Genomic DNA, 21,039 nt, shown 5'->3' with positions numbered 1-21,039 from the left:
GCCCCATTCTCTGTGCCTCTGTGCGAGCAGTGTCGTGGGCAGATGAGCCTGAGCAACAGCTTTCCAGGCTAGCACCTTCTGGCAGCCAGCTATCTGCAGACGTTCTCACTTTCGGAGCAGGGCTGTGATAGGAGACTGGCAGGGACACCACCATTCCCAGCATGCGTTTGAGGCTTCAAGTGGCAAGATAACCAAGCAGCCCCATTCTCTGTGCCTCTGTGCGAGCACTGCCATGGGCAGATGAGGCTGAGCAACAGCTTTCCACACTAGCACCTTCTGGCTGCCAGCTATCTGCAGACGTTCGCACTTTCGGAGCAGGGCTGCGAAAGGAGCCTGGCTGGGACACCAACTTTCCCAGGCTACGTTTGAAGTATGAGGTGGCAAGACAAGCAAGTAGCCCCATTCCCTGTGCCTCTGTGCGAGCACTGCCATGGGCAGATGAGGCTGAGCAACAGCTTTCCAGGCTAGCCCCTTCTGCCTGCCAGCTATCTGCAGACGTTCGCATTTTCGGAGCGGGCTGATGCAGGCTCCTGGCACAGACCACAAGAGCTACGTTTGAAGTTTGAGGTGGCAAGACAAGCAAGCAGACCCAGTCTCTGTGCCTCTGTGCGAGCACTGCCATGGGCAGATGAGGCTGAGCAACAGCTTTCCAGGATAGCCCCTTCTGGCTGCCAGCTATCTGCAGACGTTCGCACTTTCGGAGCAGGGCTGTGATAGGAGCCTGGCAGGGACACCAGCATTCCCAGAATGCGTTTGAAGTTTCAAGTGGCAAGTTAAGGAAGCAGCCCCATTCTCTGTGCCTCTATGCGAACAGTGCCATGGGCAGATGAGGCTGAGCAACAGCTTTCCAGGCTAGCCCCTTCTGGCTGCCAGCTATCTGCAGACGTTCGCACTTTCGGAGCAGGGCTGCGAAAGGAGCCTGGCTGGGACACTAACTTTCCTTGGCTACGTTTGAAGTATGAGGTGGCAAGACAAGCAAGCAGCCCCATTCCCTGTGCCTCTGTGCGAGCACTGCCATGGGCAGATGAGGCTGAGCAACAGCTTTCCACGCTAGCACCTTCTGGCTGCCAGCTATCTGCAGACGTTCTCATTTCAAGAGCAGGGCTGCGAATGGAGCCTAGCAGGTACACCATCTTTCCCAGGCTACGTTTGAAGTTTGAGGTGGCAAGACAAGCAAGGAGCCCCATTCTCTGTGCCTCTGTGCGAGCAGTGCCATGGGCAGATGAGGCTGAGCAACAGCTTTCCAGGATAGCCCCTTCTGGCTGCCAGCTATCTGCAGACGTTCGCACTTTCGGAGCAGGGCTGTGATAGGAGCCTGGCAGGGACACCAGCATTCCCAGAATGCGTTTGAAGTTTCAAGTGGCAAGTTAAGGAAGCAGGCCCATTCTCTGTGCCTCTATGCGAACAGTGCCATAGGCAGATGAGGCTGAGCAACAGCTTTCCAGGCTAGTCCCTTCTGCCTGCCAGCTATCTGCAGACGTTCGCATTTCAAGAGCAGGGCTGCGAAAGGAGCCTAGCACTTACACCATCTTTCCCAGGCTACGTTTGAAATTTGAGGTGGCAAGACAAGCAAGGAGCCCCATTCTCTGTGCCTCTGTGCGAGCAGTGCCGTGGGCAGATGAGGCTGAGCAACAGCTTTCCAGGCTAGCCCCTTCTGCCTGCCAGCTATCTGCAGACGTTCGCATTTTCGGAGCAGGGCTGACGAAGGCTCCTGGCACAGACCACAAGAGCTTCGTTTGAAGTTTGAGGTGGCAAGACAAGCAAGCAGCCCCAGTCTCTGTGCCTCTGTGCGAGCACTGCCATGGGCAGATGAGGCTGAGCAACAGCTTTCCAGGCTAGCACCTTCTGGCTGCCAGCTATCTGCAGACGTTCGCACTTTCGGAGCAGGGCTGCGAAAGGAGCCTGGCTGGGACACCAACTTTCCCAGGCTACGTTTGAAGTATGAGGTGGCAAGACAAGCAAGTAGCCCCATTCCCTGTGCCTCTGTGCGAGCACTGCCATGGGCAGATGAGGCTGAGCAAGAGCTTTCCACGCTAGCACCTTCTGGCTGCCAGCTATCTGCAGACGTTCTCATTTCAAGAGCAGGGCTGCGAAAGGAGCCTAGCAGGTACACCATCTTTCCCAGGCTACGTTTGAAGTTTGAGGTGGCAAGACAAGTAAGGAGCCCCATTCTCTGTGCCTCTGTGCGAGCAGTGCCATGGGCAGATGAGGCTGAGCAACAGCTTTCCAGGATAGCCCCTTCTGGCTGCCAGCTATCTGCAGACGTTCGCATTTCAAGAGCAGGGCTGCGAAAGGAGCCTAGCAGGTACACCATCTTTCCCAGGCTACGTTTGAAGTTTGAGGTGGCAAGACAAGCAAGGAGCCCCATTCTCTGTGCCTCTGTGCGAGCAGTGCAGTGAGCAGATGAGGCTGAGCAACAGCTTTACACGCTAGCACCTTCTGGCTGCCAGCTATCTGCAGACGTTCGCACTTTCGGAGCAGGGCTGTGATAGGAGCCTGGCAGGGACACCACCATTCCCAGCATGCGTTTGTGGTTTCAAGTGGCAAGATAAGCAAGCAGCCCCAGTATCTGTGCCTCTGTGCGAGCACTGCAATGGGCAGATGAGGCTGAGCAACAGCTTTCCACACTAGCACCTTCTGGCTGCCAGCTATCTGCAGACGTTCGCATTTTCGGGGCAGGGCTGCGAAAGGAGACTGGCTGGGACACGAACTTTCCCAGGCTACGTTTGAAGTTTGAGGTGGCAAGACAAGCAAGGAGCCCCATTCTCTGTGCCTCTGTGCGAGCAGTGTCGTGGGCAGATGAGCCTGAGCAACAGCTTTCCAGGCTAGCACCTTCTGCCTGCCAGCTATCTGCAGACGTTCGCACTTTCGGAGCAGGGCTGTGATAGGAGACTGGCAGGGACACCACCATTCCCAGCATGCTTTTGAGGCTTCAAGTGGCAAGATAACCAAGCAGCCCCAGTATCTGTGCCTCTGTGCGAGCACTGCCATGGGCAGATGAGGCTGAGCAACAGCTTTCCACACTAGCACCTTCTGGCTGCCAGCTATCTGCAGACGTTCGCACTTTCGGAGCAGGGCTGCGAAAGGAGCCTGGCTGGGACACCAACTTTCCCAGGCTACGTTTGAAGTATGAGGTGGCAAGACAAGGAAGTAGCCCCATTCCCTGTGCCTCTGTGCGAGCACTGCCATGGGCAGATGAGGCTGAGCAACAGCTTTCCACGCTAGCACCTTCTGGCTGCCAGCTATCTGCAGACGTTCGCATTTCAAGAGCAGGGCTGCGAAAGGAGCCTAGCAGGTACACCATCTTTCCCAGGCTACGTTTGAAGTTTGAGGTGGCAAGACAAGCAAGGAGCCCCATTCTCTGTGCCTCTGTGCGAGCAGTGCCGTGGGCAGATGAGGCTGAGCAACAGCTTTCCAGGCTAGCCCCTTCTGCCTGCCAGCTATCTGCAGACGTTCGCATTTTCAGAGCAGGGCTGACGCAGGCTCCTGGCACAGACACCAAGAACTACGTTTGAAATTTGAGGTGGCAAGACAAGCAAGCAGCCCCATTCTCTGTGCCTCTGTGCGAGCACTGCCATGGGCAGATGAGGCTGAGCAACAGCTTTCCAGGCTAGCCCCTTCTGCCTGCCAGCTATCTGCAGACGTTCGCATTTTCGGAGCAGGGCTGACGCAGGCTCCTGGCACAGACCACAAGAGCTACGTTTGAAGTTTGAGGTGGCAAGACAAGCAAGCAGACCCAGTCTCTGTGCCTCTGTGCGAGCACTGCCATGGGCAGATGAGGCTGAGCAACAGCTTTCCAGGCTAGCACCTTCTGGCTGCCAGCTATCTGCAGACGTTCGCACTTTCGGAGCAGGGCTGCGAAAGGAGCCTGGCTGGGACACCAACTTTCCCAGGCTACGTTTGAAGTATGAGGTGGCAAGACAAGCAAGTAGCCCCATTCCCTGTGCCTCTGTGCGAGCACTGCCATGGGCAGATGAGGCTGAGCAACAGCTTTCCACGCTAGCACATTCTGGCTGCCAGCTATCTGCAGACGTTCTCATTTCAAGAGCAGGGCTGCGAAAGGAGCCTAGCAGGTACACCATCTTTCCCAGGCTACGTTTGAAGTTTGAGGTGGCAAGACAAGTAAGGAGCCCCATTCTCTGTGCCTCTGTGCGAGCAGTGCCATGGGCAGATGAGGCTGAGCAACAGCTTTCCAGGCTAGCACCTTCTGGCTGCCAGCTATCTGCAGACGTTCGCACTTTCGGAGCAGGGCTGTGATAGGAGCCTGGCAGGGACACCAGCATTCCCAGAATGCGTTTGAAGTTTCAAGTGGCAAGTTAAGGAAGCAGCCCCATTCTCTGTGCCTCTATGCGAACAGTGCCATGGGCAGATGAGGCTGAGCAACAGCTTTCCAGGCTAGCCCCTTCTGCCTGCCAGCTATCTGCAGACGTTCGCACTTTCGGAGCAGGGCTGCGAAAGGAGCCTGGCTGGAACACCAACTTTCCCAGGCTACGTTTGAAGTATGAGGTGGCAAGACAAGCAAGTAGCCCCATTCCCTGTGCCTCTGTGCGAGCACTGCCATGGGCAGATGAGGCTGAGCAACAGCTTTCCACGCTAGCCCCTTCTGGCTGCCAGCTATCTGCAGACGTTCTCATTTCAAGAGCAGGGCTGCGAAAGGAGCCTAGCAGGTACACCATCTTTCCCAGGCTACGTTTGAAGTTTGAGGTGGCAAGACAAGTAAGGAGCCCCATTCTCTGTGCCTCTGTGCGAGCAGTGCCATGGGCAGATGAGGCTGAGCAACAGCTTTCCAGGATAGCCCCTTCTGGCTGCCAGCTATCTGCAGACGTTCGCACTTTCGGAGCAGGGCTGACGCAGGCTCCTGGCACAGACACCAAGAGCTACGTTTGAAATTTGAGTTGGCAAGACAAGCAAGCAGCCCCATTCTCTGTGCCTCTCTGCGAGCACTGCCATGGGCAGATGAGGCTGAGCAACATCTTTCCAGGCTAGCACCTTCTGGCTGCCAGCTATCTGCAGACGTTCGCATTTTCGGGGCAGGGCTGTGAAAGGAGCCTGGCTGGACACGAACTTTCCCAGGCTACGTTTGAAGTTTGAGGTGGCAAGACAAGCAAGCAGCCCCATTCTCTGTGCCTCTGTGCGAGCACTGCCATGGGCAGATGAGGCTGAGCAACAGCTTTCCAGGCTAGCCCCTTCTGCCTGCCAGCTATCTGCAGACGTTCGCATTTTCGGAGCAGGGCTGACGCAGGCTCCTGGCACAGACCACAAGAGCTACGTTTGAAGTTTGAGGTGGCAAGACAAGCAAGCAGACCCAGTCTCTGTGCCTCTGTGCGAGCACTGCCATGGGCAGATGAGGCTGAGCAACAGCTTTCCACGCTAGCACCTTCTGGCTGCCAGCTATCTGCAGACGTTCGCACTTTCGGAGCAGGGCTGCGAAAGGAGCCTGTCTGGGACACCAACTTTCCCAGGCTACGTTTGAAGTATGAGGTGGCAAGACAAGGAAGTAGCCCCATTCCCTGTGCCTCTGTGCGAGCACTGCCATGGGCAGATGAGGCTGAGCAACAGCTTTCCACGCTAGCACATTCTGGCTGCCAGCTATCTGCAGACGTTCTCATTTCAAGAGCAGGGCTGCGAAAGGAGCCTAGCAGGTACACCATCTTTCCCAGGCTACGTTTGAAGTTTGAGGTGGCAAGACAAGTAAGGAGCCCCATTCTCTGTGCCTCTGTGCGAGCAGTGCCATGGGCAGATGAGGCTGAGCAACAGCTTTCCAGGATAGCCCCTTCTGGCTGCCAGCTATCTGCAGACGTTCGCACTTTCGGAGCAGGGCTGCGAAAGGAGCCTGCCTGGGACACCAACTTTCCCAGGCTACGTTTGAAGTATGAGGTGGCAAGACAAGTAAGGAGCCCCATTCCCTGTGCCTCTGTGCGAGCACTGCCATGGGCAGATGAGGCTGAGCAACAGCTTTCCACGCTAGCCCCTTCTGGCTGCCAGCTATCTGCAGACGTTCGCATTTCAAGAGCAGGGCTGCGAAAGGAGCCTAGCAGGTACACCATCTTTCCCAGGCTACGTTTGAAGTTTGAGGTGGCAAGACAAGCAAGGAGCCCCATTCTCTGTGCCTCTGTGCGAGCAGTGCCGTGGGCAGATGAGGCTGAGCAACAGCTTTCCAGGCTAGCCCCTTCTGCCTGCCAGCTATCTGCAGACGTTCGCATTTTCGGAGCAGGGCTGACGCAGGCTCCTGGCACAGACCACAAGAGCTACGTTTGAAGTTTGAGGTGGCAAGACAAGCAAGCAGACCCAGTCTCTGTGCCTCTGTGCGAGCACTGCCATGGGCAGATGAGGCTGAGCAACAGCTTTCCAGGCTAGCACCTTCTGGCTGCCAGCTATCTGCAGACGTTCTCATTTCAAGAGCAGGGCTGCGAAAGGAGCCTAGCAGGTACACCATCTTTCCCAGGCTACGTTTGAAGTTTGAGGTGGCAAGACAAGTAAGGAGCCCCATTCTCTGTGCCTCTGTGCGAGCAGTGCCATGGGCAGATGAGGCTGAGCAACAGCTTTCCAGGATAGCCCCTTCTGGCTGCCAGCTATCTGCAGACGTTCGCACTTTCGGAGCAGGGCTGTGATAGGAGCCTGGCAGGGACAGCAGCATTCCCAGAATGCGTTTGAAGTTTCAAGTGGCAAGTTAAGGAAGCAGCCCCATTCTCTGTGCCTCTATGCGAACAGTGCCATGGGCAGATGAGGCTGAGCAACACCTTTCCAGGCTAGCCCCTTCTGGCTGCCAGCTATCTGCAGACGTTCGCACTTTCGGAGCAGGGCTGCCGCAGGCTCCTGGCACAGACCACAAGAGCTACGTTTGAAGTTTGAGGTGGCAAGACAAGCAAGGAGCCCCATTCTCTGTGCCTCTCTGCGAGCAGTACCGTGGGCAGATGAGGCTGAGCAACAGCTTTCCAGGCTAGCACCTTCTGGCTGCCAGCTATCTGCAGACGTTCGCACTTTCGGAGCAGGGCTGCGAAAGGAGCCTGGCTGGGACACCAACTTTCCCAGGCTACGTTTGAAGTATGAGGTGGCAAGACAAGCAAGTAGCCCCATTCCCTGTGCCTCTGTGCGAGCACTGCCATGGGCAGATGAGGCTGAGCAACAGCTTTCCACGCTAGCACCTTCTGGCTGCCAGCTATCTGCAGACGTTCTCATTTCAAGAGCAGGGCTGCGAAAGGAGCCTAGCAGGTACACCATCTTTCCCAGGCTACGTTTGAAGTTTGAGGTGGCAAGACAGGTAAGGAGCCCCATTCTCTGTGCCTCTGTGCGAGCAGTGCCGTGGGCAGATGAGGCTGAGCAACAGCTTTCCAGGCTAGCCCCTTCTGCCTGCCAGCTATCTGCAGACGTTCGCACTTTCGGAGCAGGGCTGTGATAGGAGCCTGGCAGGGACACCAGCATTCCCAGAATGCGTTTGAAGTTTCAAGTGGCAAGTTAAGGAAGCAGCCCCATTCTCTGTGCCTCTATGCGAACAGTGCCATGGGCAGATGAGGCTGAGCAACAGCTTTCCAGGCTAGCCCCTTCTGGCTGCCAGCTATCTGCCGACGTTCGCATTTCAAGAGCAGGGCTGCGAAAGGAGCCTAGCAGGTACACCATCTTTCCCAGGCTACGTTTGAAGTTTGAGGTGGCAAGACAAGCAAGGAGCCCCATTCTCTGTGCCTCTGTGCGAGCAGTGCCGTGGGCAGATGAGGCTGAGCAACAGCTTTCCAGGCTAGCCCCTTCTGCCTGCCAGCTATCTGCAGACGTTCGCATTTTCGGAGCAGGGCTGACGCAGGCTCCTGGCACAGACCACAAGAGCTACGTTTGAAGTTTGAGGTGGCAAGACAAGCAAGCAGACCCAGTCTCTGTGCCTCTGTGCGAGCACTGCCATGGGCAGATAAGGCTGAGGAAAAGCTTTCCAGGCTAGCACCTTCTGGCTGCCAGCTATCTGCAGACGTTCGCACTTTCGGAGCAGGGCTGCGAAAGGAGCCTGGCTGGGACACCAACTTTCCCAGGCTACGTTTGAAGTATGAGGTGGCAAGACAAGCAAGTAGCCCCATTCCCTGTGCCTTTGTGCGAGCACTGCCATGGGCAGATGAGGCTGAGCAACAGCTTTCCAGGATAGCCCCTTCTGGCTGCCAGCTATCTGCAGACGTTCGCACTTTCGGAGCAGGGCTGTGATAGGAGCCTGGCAGGGACACCAGCATTCCCAGAATGCGTTTGAAGTTTCAAGTGGCAAGTTAAGGAAGCAGCCCCATTCTCTGTGCCTCTATGCGAACAGTGCCATGGGCAGATGAGGCTGAGCAACAGCTTTCCAGGATAGCCCCTTCTGGCTGCCAGCTATCTGCAGACGTTCGCACTTTCGGAGCAGGGCTGCGAAAGGTCCCTGGCTGGGACACCAACTTTCCCAGGCTACGTTTGAAGTATGAGGTGGCAAGACAAGCAAGCAGCCCCATTCTCTGTGCCTCTGTGCGAGCAGTGCCGTGGGCAGATGAGGCTGAGCAACAGCTTTCCAGGCTAGCCCCTTCTGCCTGCCAGCTATCTGCAGACGTTCGCATTTTCGGAGCAGGGCTGACGCAGGCTCCTGGCACAGACCACAAGAGCTACGTTTGAAGTTTGAGGTGGCAAGACAAGCAAGCAGACCCAGTCTCTGTGCCTCTGTGCGAGCACTGCCATGGGCAGATGAGGCTGAGCAACAGCTTTCCAGGCTAGCACCTTCTGGCTGCCAGCTATCTGCAGACGTTCGCACTTTCGGAGCAGGGCTGCGAAAGGAGCCTGGCTGGGACACCAACTTTCCCAGGCTACGTTTGAAGTATGAGGTGGCAAGACAAGCAAGTAGCCCCATTCCCTGTGCCTCTGTGCGAGCACTGCCATGGGCAGATGAGGCTGAGCAACAGCTTTCCACGCTAGCACATTCTGGCTGCCAGCTATCTGCAGACGTTCTCATTTCAAGAGCAGGGCTGCGAAAGGAGCCTAGCAGGTACACCATCTTTCCCAGGCTACGTTTGAAGTTTGAGGTGGCAAGACAAGTAAGGAGCCCCATTCTCTGTGCCTCTGTGCGAGCAGTGCCATGGGCAGATGAGGCTGAGCAACAGCTTTCCAGGATAGCCCCTTCTGGCTGCCAGCTATCTGCAGACGTTCGCACTTTCGGAGCAGGGCTGTGATAGGAGCCTGGCAGGGACACCAGCATTCCCAGAATGCGTTTGAAGTTTCAAGTGGCAAGTTAATGAAGCAGCCCCATTCTCTGTGCCTCTATGCGAACAGTGCCATGGGCAGATGAGGCTGAGCAACAGCTTTCCAGGCTAGCCCCTTCTGGCTGCCAGCTATCTGCAGACGTTCGCACTTTCGGAGCAGGGCTGCGAAAGGAGCCTGGCTGGGACACCAAATTTCCCAGGCTACGTTTGAAGTATGAGGTGGCAAGACAAGCAAGTAGCCCCATTCCCTGTGCCTCTGTGCGAGCACTGCCATGGGCAGATGAGGCTGAGCAACATCTTTCCACGCTAGCACCTTCTGGCTGCCAGCTATCTGCAGACGTTCTCATTTCAAGAGCAGGGCTGCGAAAGGAGCCTAGCAGGTACACCATCTTTCCCAGGCTACGTTTGAAGTTTGAGGTGGCAAGACAAGTAAGGAGCCCCATTCTCTGTGCCTCTGTGCGAGCAGTGCCATGGGCAGATGAGGCTGAGCAACAGCTTTCCAGGATAGCCCCTTCTGGCTGCCAGCTATCTGCAGACGTTCGCACTTTCGGAGCAGGGCTGACGCAGGCTCCTGGCACAGACACCAAGAGCTACGTTTGAAATTTGAGTTGGCAAGACAAGCAAGCAGCCCCATTCTCTGTGCCTCTCTGCGAGCACTGCCATGGGCAGATGAGGCTGAGCAACAGCTTTCCAGGCTAGCACCTTCTGGCTGCCAGCTATCTGCAGACGTTCGCATTTTCGGGGCAGGGCTGTGAAAGGAGCCTGGCTGGACACGAACTTTCCCAGGCTACGTTTGAAGTTTGAGGTGGCAAGACAAGCAAGCAGCCCCATTCTCTGTGCCTCTGTGCGAGCACTGCCATGGGCAGATGAGGCTGAGCAACAGCTTTCCAGGCTAGCCCCTTCTGCCTGCCAGCTATCTGCAGACGTTCGCATTTTCGGAGCAGGGCTGACGCAGGCTCCTGGCACAGACCACAAGAGCTACGTTTGAAGTTTGAGGTGGCAAGACAAGCAAGCAGACCCAGTCTCTGTGCCTCTGTGCGAGCACTGCCATGGGCAGATGAGGCTGAGCAACAGCTTTCCACGCTAGCACCTTCTGGCTGCCAGCTATCTGCAGACGTTCGCACTTTCGGAGCAGGGCTGCGAAAGGAGCCTGGCTGGGACACCAACTTTCCCAGGCTACGTTTGAAGTATGAGGTGGCAAGACAAGGAAGTAGCCCCATTCCCTGTGCCTCTGTGCGAGCACTGCCATGGGCAGATGAGGCTGAGCAACAGCTTTCCACGCTAGCACATTCTGGCTGCCAGCTATCTGCAGACGTTCTCATTTCAAGAGCAGGGCTGCGAAAGGAGCCTAGCAGGTACACCATCTTTCCCAGGCTACGTTTGAAGTTTGAGGTGGCAAGACAAGTAAGGAGCCCCATTCTCTGTGCCTCTGTGCGAGCACTGCCATGGGCAGATGAGGCTGAGCAACAGCTTTCCAGGATAGCCCCTTCTGGCTGCCAGCTATCTGCAGACGTTCGCACTTTCGGAGCAGGGCTGCGAAAGGAGCCTGCCTGGGACACCAACTTTCCCAGGCTACGTTTGAAGTATGAGGTGGCAAGACAAGTAAGGAGCCCCATTCCCTGTGCCTCTGTGCGAGCACTGCCATGGGCAGATGAGGCTGAGCAACAGCTTTCCACGCTAGCCCCTTCTGGCTGCCAGCTATCTGCAGACGTTCGCATTTCAAGAGCAGGGCTGCGAAAGGAGCCTAGCAGGTACACCATCTTTCCCAGGCTACGTTTGAAGTTTGAGGTGGCAAGACAAGCAAGGAGCCCCATTCTCTGTGCCTCTGTGCGAGCAGTGCCGTGGGCAGATGAGGCTGAGCAACAGCTTTCCAGGCTAGCCCCTTCTGCCTGCCAGCTATCTGCAGACGTTCGCATTTTCGGAGCAGGGCTGACGCAGGCTCCTGGCACAGACCACAAGAGCTACGTTTGAAGTTTGAGGTGGCAAGACAAGCAAGCAGACCCAGTCTCTGTGCCTCTGTGCGAGCACTGCCATGGGCAGATGAGGCTGAGCAACAGCTTTCCAGGCTAGCACCTTCTGGCTGCCAGCTATCTGCAGACGTTCTCATTTCAAGAGCAGGGCTGCGAAAGGAGCCTAGCAGGTACACCATCTTTCCCAGGCTAAGTTTGAAGTTTGAGGTGGCAAGACAAGTAAGGAGCCCCATTCTCTGTGCCTCTGTGCGAGCAGTGCCATGGGCAGATGAGGCTGAGCAACAGCTTTCCAGGATAGCCCCTTCTGGCTGCCAGCTATCTGCAGACGTTCGCACTTTCGGAGCAGGGCTGTGATAGGAGCCTGGCAGGGACACCAGCATTCCCAGAATGAGTTTGAAGTTTCAAGTGGCAAGTTAAGGAAGCAGCCCCATTCTCTGTGCCTCTATGCGAACAGTGCCATGGGCAGATGAGGCTGAGCAACAGCTTTCCAGGCTAGCCCCTTCTGGCTGCCAGCTATCTGCAGACGTTCGCACTTTTGGAGCAGGGCTGCGAAAGGAGCCTGGCTGGGACACCAACTTTCCCAGGCTACGTTTGAAGTATGAGGTGGCAAGACAAGCAAGTAGCCCCATTCCCTGTGCCTCTGTGCGAGCACTGCCATGGGCAGATGAGGCTGAGCAACAGCTTTCCACGCTAGCACCTTCTGGCTGCCAGCTATCTGCAGACGTTCGCATTTCAAGAGCAGGGCTGCGAAAGGAGCCTAGCAGGTACACCATCTTTCCCAGGCTACGTTTGAAGTTTGAGGTGGCAAGACAAGCAAGGAGCCCCATTCTCTGTGCCTCTGTGCGAGCACTGCCATGGGCAGATGAGGCTGAGCAACAGCTTTCCAGGATAGCCCCTTCTGGCTGCCAGCTATCTGCAGACGTTCGCACTTTCGGAGCAGGGCTGTGATAGGAGCCTGGCAGGGACAGCAGCATTCCCAGAATGCGTTTGAAGTTTCAAGTGGCAAGTTAAGGAAGCAGCCCCATTCTCTGTGCCTCTATGCGAACAGTGCCATGGCCAGATGAGGCTGAGCAACAGCTTTCCAGGCTAGTCCCTTCTGGCTGCCAGCTATCTGCAGACGTTCGCACTTTCGGAGCAGGGCTGCCGCAGGCTCCTGGCACAGACCACAAGAGCTACGTTTGAAGTTTGAGGTGGCAAGACAAGCAAGGAGCCCCATTCTCTGTGCCTCTCTGCGAGCAGTACCGTGGGCAGATGAGGCTGAGCAACAGCTTTCCAGGCTAGCACCTTCTGGCTGCCAGCTATCTGCAGACGTTCGCACTTTCGGAGCAGGGCTGCGAAAGGAGCCTGGCTGGGACACCAACTTTCCCAGGCTACGTTTGAAGTATGAGGTGGCAAGACAAGCAAGTAGCCCCATTCCCTGTGCCTCTGTGCGAGCACTGCCATGGGCAGATGAGGCTGAGCAACAGCTTTCCACGCTAGCACCTTCTGGCTGCCAGCTATCTGCAGACGTTCTCATTTCAAGAGCAGGGCTGCGAAAGGAGCCTAGCAGGTACACCATCTTTCCCAGGCTACGTTTGAAGTTTGAGGTGGCAAGACAGGTAAGGAGCCCCATTCTCTGTGCCTCTGTGCGAGCAGTGCCGTGGGCAGATGAGGCTGAGCAACAGCTTTCCAGGCTAGCCCCTTCTGCCTGCCAGCTATCTGCAGACGTTCGCACTTTCGGAGCAGGGCTGTGATAGGAGCCTGGCAGGGACACCAGCATTCCCAGAATGCGTTTGAAGTTTCAAGTGGCAAGTTAAGGAAGCAGCCCCATTCTCTGTGCCTCTATGCGAACAGTGCCATGGGCAGATGAGGCTGAGCAACAGCTTTCCAGGCTAGCCCCTTCTGGCTGCCAGCTATCTGCCGACGTTCGCATTTCAAGAGCAGGGCTGCGAAAGGAGCCTAGCAGGTACACCATCTTTCCCAGGCTACGTTTGAAGTTTGAGGTGGCAAGACAAGCAAGGAGCCCCATTCTCTGTGCCTCTGTGCGAGCAGTGCCGTGGGCAGATGAGGCTGAGCAACAGCTTTCCAGGCTAGCCCCTTCTGCCTGCCAGCTATCTGCAGACGTTCGCATTTTCGGAGCAGGGCTGACGCAGGCTCCTGGCACAGACCACAAGAGCTACGTTTGAAGTTTGAGGTGGCAAGACAAGCAAGCAGACCCAGTCTCTGTGCCTCTGTGCGAGCACTGCCATGGGCAGATAAGGCTGAGGAAAAGCTTTCCAGGCTAGCACCTTCTGGCTGCCAGCTATCTGCAGACGTTCGCACTTTCGGAGCAGGGCTGCGAAAGGAGCCTGGCTGGGACACCAACTTTCCCAGGCTACGTTTGAAGTATGAGGTGGCAAGACAAGCAAGTAGCCCCATTCCCTGTGCCTTTGTGCGAGCACTGCCATGGGCAGATGAGGCTGAGCAACAGCTTTCCAGGATAGCCCCTTCTGGCTGCCAGCTATCTGCAGACGTTCGCACTTTCGGAGCAGGGCTGTGATAGGAGCCTGGCAGGGACACCAGCATTCCCAGAATGCGTTTGAAGTTTCAAGTGGCAAGTTAAGGAAGCAGCCCCATTCTCTGTGCCTCTATGCGAACAGTGCCATGGGCAGATGAGGCTGAGCAACAGCTTTCCAGGATAGCCCCTTCTGGCTGCCAGCTATCTGCAGACGTTCGCACTTTCGGAGCAGGGCTGCGAAAGGTCCCTGGCTGGGACACCAACTTTCCCAGGCTACGTTTGAAGTATGAGGTGGCAAGACAAGCAAGCAGCCCCATTCTCTGTGCCTCTGTGCGAGCAGTGCCGTGGGCAGATGAGGCTGAGCAACAGCTTTCCAGGCTAGCCCCTTCTGCCTGCCAGCTATCTGCAGACGTTCGCATTTTCGGAGCAGGGCTGACGCAGGCTCCTGGCACAGACCACAAGAGCTACGTTTGAAGTTTGAGGTGGCAAGACAAGCAAGCAGACCCAGTCTCTGTGCCTCTGTGCGAGCACTGCCATGGGCAGATGAGGCTGAGCAACAGCTTTCCAGGCTAGCACCTTCTGGCTGCCAGCTATCTGCAGACGTTCGCACTTTCGGAGCAGGGCTGCGAAAGGAGCCTGGCTGGGACACCAACTTTCCCAGGCTACGTTTGAAGTATGAGGTGGCAAGACAAGCAAGTAGCCCCATTCCCTGTGCCTCTGTGCGAGCACTGCCATGGGCAGATGAGGCTGAGCAACAGCTTTCCACGCTAGCACATTCTGGCTGCCAGCTATCTGCAGACGTTCTCATTTCAAGAGCAGGGCTGCGAAAGGAGCCTAGCAGGTACACCATCTTTCCCAGGCTACGTTTGAAGTTTGAGGTGGCAAGACAAGTAAGGAGCCCCATTCTCTGTGCCTCTGTGCGAGCAGTGCCATGGGCAGATGAGGCTGAGCAACAGCTTTCCAGGATAGCCCCTTCTGGCTGCCAGCTATCTGCAGACGTTCGCACTTTCGGAGCAGGGCTGTGATAGGAGCCTGGCAGGGACACCAGCATTCCCAGAATGCGTTTGAAGTTTCAAGTGGCAAGTTAATGAAGCAGCCCCATTCTCTGTGCCTCTATGCGAACAGTGCCATGGGCAGATGAGGCTGAGCAACAGCTTTCCAGGCTAGCCCCTTCTGGCTGCCAGCTATCTGCAGACGTTCGCACTTTCGGAGCAGGGCTGCGAAAGGAGCCTGGCTGGGACACCAAATTTCCCAGGCTACGTTTGAAGTATGAGGTGGCAAGACAAGCAAGTAGCCCCATTCCCTGTGCCTCTGTGCGAGCACTGCCATGGGCAGATGAGGCTGAGCAACATCTTTCCACGCTAGCACCTTCTGGCTGCCAGCTATCTGCAGACGTTCTCATTTCAAGAGCAGGGCTGCGAAAGGAGCCTAGCAGGTACACCATCTTTCCCAGGCTACGTTTGAAGTTTGAGGTGGCAAGACAAGTAAGGAGCCCCATTCTCTGTGCCTCTGTGCGAGCAGTGCCATGGGCAGATGAGGCTGAGCAACAGCTTTCCAGGATAGCCCCTTCTGGCTGCCAGCTATCTGCAGACGTTCGCATTTTCGGAGCAGGGCTGACGCAGGCTCCTGGCACAGACCACAAGAGCTACGTTTGAAGTTTGAGGTGGCAAGACAAGCAAGCAGACCCAGTCTCTGTGCCTCTGTGCGAGCACTGCCATGGGCAGATGAGGCTGAGCAACAGCTTTCCAGGCTAGCACCTTCTGGCTGCCAGCTATCTGCAGACGTTCTCATTTCAAGAGCAGGGCTGCGAAAGGAGCCTAGCAGGTACACCATCTTTCCCAGGCTACGTTTGAAGTTTGAGGTGGCAAGACAAGTAAGGAGCCCCATTCTCTGTGCCTCTGTGCGAGCAGTGCCATGGGCAGATGAGGCTGAGCAACAGCTTTCCAGGATAGCCCCTTCTGGCTGCCAGCTATCTGCAGACGTTCGCACTTTCGGAGCAGGGCTGTGATAGGAGCCTGGCAGGGACACCAGCATTCCCAGAATGAGTTTGAAGTTTCAAGTGGCAAGTTAAGGAAGCAGCCCCATTCTCTGTGCCTCTATGCGAACAGTGCCATGGGCAGATGAGGCTGAGCAACAGCTTTCCAGGCTAGCCCCTTCTGGCTGCCAGCTATCTGCAGACGTTCGCACTTTTGGAGCAGGGCTGCGAAAGGAGCCTGGCTGGGACACCAACTTTCCCAGGCTACGTTTGAAGTATGAGGTGGCAAGACAAGCAAGTAGCCCCATTCCCTGTGCCTCTGTGCGAGCACTGCCATGGGCAGATGAGGCTGAGCAACAGCTTTCCACGCTAGCACCTTCTGGCTGCCAGCTATCTGCAGACGTTCGCATTTCAAGAGCAGGGCTGCGAAAGGAGCCTAGCAGGTACACCATCTTTCCCAGGCTACGTTTGAAGTTTGAGGTGGCAAGACAAGCAAGGAGCCCCATTCTCTGTGCCTCTGTGCGAGCACTGCCATGGGCAGATGAGGCTGAGCAACAGCTTTCCAGGATAGCCCCTTCTGGCTGCCAGCTATCTGCAGACGTTCGCACTTTCGGAGCAGGGCTGTGATAGGAGCCTGGCAGGGACAGCAGCATTCCCAGAATGCGTTTGAAGTTTCAAGTGGCAAGTTAAGGAAGCAGCCCCATTCTCTGTGCCTCTATGCGAACAGTGCCATTGGCAGATGAGGCTGAGCAACAGCTTTCCAGGCTAGCCCCTTCTGCCTGCCAGCTATCTGCAGACGTTCGCACTTTCGGAGCAGGGCTGCCGCAGGCTCCTGGCACAGACCACAAGAGCTACGTTTGAAGTTTGAGGTGGCAAGACAAGCAAGGAGCCCCATTCTCTGTGCCTCTCTGCGAGCAGTACCGTGGGCAGATGAGGCTGAGCAACAGCTTTCCAGGCTAGCACCTTCTGGCTGCCAGCTATCTGCAGACGTTCGCACTTTCGGAGCAGGGCTGCGAAAGGAGCCTGGCTGGGACACCAACTTTCCCAGGCTACGTTTGAAGTATGAGGTGGCAAGATAAGCAAGTAGCCCCATTCCCTGTGCCTCTGTGCGAGCACTGCCATGGGCAGATGAGGCTGAGCAACAGCTTTCCACGCTAGCACCTTCTGGCTGCCAGCTATCTGCAGACGTTCTCATTTCAAGAGCAGGGCTGCGAAAGGAGCCTAGCAGGTACACCATCTTTCCCAGGCTACGTTTGAAGTTTGAGGTGGCAAGACAGGTAAGGAGCCCCATTCTCTGTGCCTCTGTGCGAGCAGTGCCGTGGGCAGATGAGGCTGAGCAACAGCTTTCCAGGCTAGCCCCTTCTGCCTGCCAGCTATCTGCAGACGTTCGCACTTTCGGAGCAGGGCTGTGATAGGAGCCTGGCAGGGACACCAGCATTCCCAGAATGCGTTTGAAGTTTCAAGTGGCAAGTTAAGGAAGCAGCCCCATTCTCTGTGCCTCTATGCGAACAGTGCCATGGGCAGATGAGGCTGAGCAACAGCTTTCCAGGCTAGCCCCTTCTGGCTGCCAGCTATCTGCCGACGTTCGCATTTCAAGAGCAGGGCTGCGAAAGGAGCCTAGCAGGTACACCATCTTTCCCAGGCTACGTTTGAAGTTTGAGGTGGCAAGACAAGCAAGGAGCCCCATTCTCTGTGCCTCTGTGCGAGCAGTGCCGTGGGCAGATGAGGCTGAGCAACAGCTTTCCAGGCTAGCCCCTTCTGCCTGCCAGCTATCTGCAGACGTTCGCATTTTCGGAGCAGGGCTGACGCAGGCTCCTGGCACAGACCACAAGAGCTACGTTTGAAGTTTGAGGTGGCAAGACAAGCAAGCAGACCCAGTCTCTGTGCCTCTGTGCGAGCACTGCCATGGGCAGATAAGGCTGAGGAAAAGCTTTCCAGGCTAGCACCTTCTGGCTGCCAGCTATCTGCAGACGTTCGCACTTTCGGAGCAGGGCTGCGAAAGGAGCCTGGCTGGGACACCAACTTTCCCAGGCTACGTTTGAAGTATGAGGTGGCAAGACAAGCAAGTAGCCCCATTCCCTGTGCCTTTGTGCGAGCACTGCCATGGGCAGATGAGGCTGAGCAACAGCTTTCCAGGATAGCCCCTTCTGGCTGCCAGCTATCTGCAGACGTTCGCACTTTCGGAGCAGGGCTGTGATAGGAGCCTGGCAGGGACACCAGCATTCCCAGAATGCGTTTGAAGTTTCAAGTGGCAAGTTAAGGAAGCAGCCCCATTCTCTGTGCCTCTATGCGAACAGTGCCATGGGCAGATGAGGCTGAGCAACAGCTTTCCAGGATAGCCCCTTCTGGCTGCCAGCTATCTGCAGACGTTCGCACTTTCGGAGCAGGGCTGCGAAAGGTCCCTGGCTGGGACACCAACTTTCCCAGGCTACGTTTGAAGTATGAGGTGGCAAGACAAGCAAGCAGCCCCATTCTCTGTGCCTCTGTGCGAGCAGTGCCGTGGGCAGATGAGGCTGAGCAACAGCTTTCCAGGCTAGCCCCTTCTGCCTGCCAGCTATCTGCAGACGTTCGCATTTTCGGAGCAGGGCTGACGCAGGCTCCTGGCACAGACCACAAGAGCTACGTTTGAAGTTTGAGGTGGCAAGACAAGCAAGCAGACCCAGTCTCTGTGCCTCTGTGCGAGCACTGCCATGGGCAGATGAGGCTGAGCAACAGCTTTCCAGGCTAGCACCTTCTGGCTGCCAGCTATCTGCAGACGTTCGCACTTTCGGAGCAGGGCTGCGAAAGGAGCCTGGCTGGGACACCAACTTTCCCAGGCTACGTTTGAAGTATGAGGTGGCAAGACAAGCAAGTAGCCCCATTCCCTGTGCCTCTGTGCGAGCACTGCCATGGGCAGATGAGGCTGAGCAACAGCTTTCCACGCTAGCACATTCTGGCTGCCAGCTATCTGCAGACGTTCTCATTTCAAGAGCAGGGCTGCGAAAGGAGCCTAGCAGGTACACCATCTTTCCCAGGCTACGTTTGAAGTTTGAGGTGGCAAGACAAGTAAGGAGCCCCATTCTCTGTGCCTCTGTGCGAGCAGTGCCATGGGCAGATGAGGCTGAGCAACAGCTTTCCAGGATAGCCCCTTCTGGCTGCCAGCTATCTGCAGACGTTCGCACTTTCGGAGCAGGGCTGTGATAGGAGCCTGGCAGGGACACCAGCATTCCCAGAATGCGTTTGAAGTTTCAAGTGGCAAGTTAATGAAGCAGCCCCATTCTCTGTGCCTCTATGCGAACAGTGCCATGGGCAGATGAGGCTGAGCAACAGCTTTCCAGGCTAGCCCCTTCTGGCTGCCAGCTATCTGCAGACGTTCGCACTTTCGGAGCAGGGCTGCGAAAGGAGCCTGGCTGGGACACCAACTTTCCCAGGCTACGTTTGAAGTATGAGGTGGCAAGACAAGCAAGTAGCCCCATTCCCTGTGCCTCTGTGCGAGCACTGCCATGGGCAGATGAGGCTGAGCAACATCTTTCCACGCTAGCACCTTCTGGCTGCCAGCTATCTGCAGACGTTCTCATTTCAAGAGCAGGGCTGCGAAAGGAGCCTAGCAGGTACACCATCTTTCCCAGGCTACGTTTGAAGTTTGAGGTGGCAAGACAGGTAAGGAGCCCCATTCTCTGTGCCTCTGTGCGAGCAGTGCCATGGGCAGATGAGGCTGAGCAACAGCTTTCCAGGCTAGCCCCTTCTGCCTGCCAGCTATCTGCAGACGTTCGCACTTTCGGAGCAGGGCTGTGATAGGAGCCTGGCAGGGACACCAGCATTCCCAGAATGCGTTTGAAGTTTCAAGTGGCAAGTTAAGGAAGCAGCCCCATTCTCTGTGCCTCTATGCGAACAGTGCCATGGGCAGATGAGGCTGAGCAACAGCTTTCCAGGCTAGCCCCTTCTGGCTGCCAGCTATCTGCCGACGTTCGCATTTCAAGAGCAGGGCTGCGAAAGGAGCCTAGCAGGTACACCATCTTTCCCAGGCTACGTTTGAAGTTTGAGGTGGCAAGACAAGCAAGGAGCCCCATTCTCTGTGCCTCTGTGCGAGCAGTGCCGTGGGCAGATGAGGCTGAGCAACAGCTTTCCAGGCTAGCCCCTTCTGCCTGCCAGCTATCTGCAGACGTTCGCATTTTCGGAGCAGGGCTGACGCAGGCTCCTGGCACAGACCACAAGAGCTACGTTTGAAGTTTGAGGTGGCAAGACAAGCAAGCAGACCCAGTCTCTGTGCCTCTGTGCGAGCACTGCCATGGGCAGATGAGGCTGAGCAACAGCTTTCCAGGCTAGCACCTTCTGGCTGCCAGCTATCTGCAGACGTTCGCACTTTCGGAGCAGGGCTGCGAAAGGAGCCTGGCTGGGACACCAACTTTCCCAGGCTACGTTTGAAGTATGAGGTGGCAAGACAAGCAAGTAGCCCCATTCCCTGTGCCTCTGTGCGAGCACTGCCATGGGCAGATGAGGCTGAGCAACAGCTTTCCAGGATAGCCCCTTCTGGCTGCCAGCTATCTGCAGACGTTCGCACTTTCGGAGCAGGGCTGTGATAGGAGCCTGGCAGGGACACCACCATTCCCAGAATGCGTTTGAAGTTTCAAGTGGCAAGTTAAGGAAGCAGCCCCATTCTCTGTGCCTCTATGCGAACAGTGCCATGGGCAGATGAGGCTGAGCAACAGCTTTCCAGGCTAGCCCCTTCTGGCTGCCAGCTATCTGCAGACGTTCGCATTTCAAGAGCAGGGCTGCGAAAGGAGCCTAGCAGGTACACCATCTTTCCCAGGCTACGTTTGAAGTTTGAGGTGGCAAGACAAGTAAGGAGCCCCATTCTCTGTGCCTCTGTGCGAGCAGTGCCATGGGCAGATGAGGCTGAGCAACAGCTTTCCAGGATAGCCCCTTCTGGCTGCCAGCTATCTGGAGACGTTCGCACTTTCGGAGCAGGGCTGTGATAGGAGCCTGGCAGGGACACCAGCATTCCCAGAATGCGTTTGAAGTTTCAAGTGGCAAGTTAAGGAAGCAGCCCCATTCTCTGTGCCTCTATGCGAACAGTGCCATGGGCAGATGAGGCTGAGCAACAGCTTTCCAGGCTAGCCCCTTCTGGCTGCCAGCTATCTGCAGACGTTCGCACTTTCGGAGCAGGGCTGCGAAAGGAGCCTGGCTGGGACACCAACTTTCCCAGGCTACGTTTGAAGTATGAGGTGGCAAGACAAGCAAGTAGCCCCATTCCCTGTGCCTCTGTGCGAGCACTGCCATGGGCAGATGAGGCTGAGCAACATCTTTCCACGCTAGCACCTTCTGGCTGCCAGCTATCTGCAGACGTTCTCATTTCAAGAGCAGGGCTGCGAAAGGAGCCTAGCAGGTACACCATCTTTCCCAGGCTACGTTTGAAGTTTGAGGTGGCAAGACAGGTAAGGAGCC

The sequence above is a fragment of the Opisthocomus hoazin genome, chromosome 11 (genome assembly GCF_030867145.1).
Source record: "Opisthocomus hoazin isolate bOpiHoa1 chromosome 11, bOpiHoa1.hap1, whole genome shotgun sequence".
NCBI lineage: Eukaryota > Metazoa > Chordata > Aves > Opisthocomiformes > Opisthocomidae > Opisthocomus > Opisthocomus hoazin.
This window is presented reverse-complemented; position numbering follows the sequence as displayed.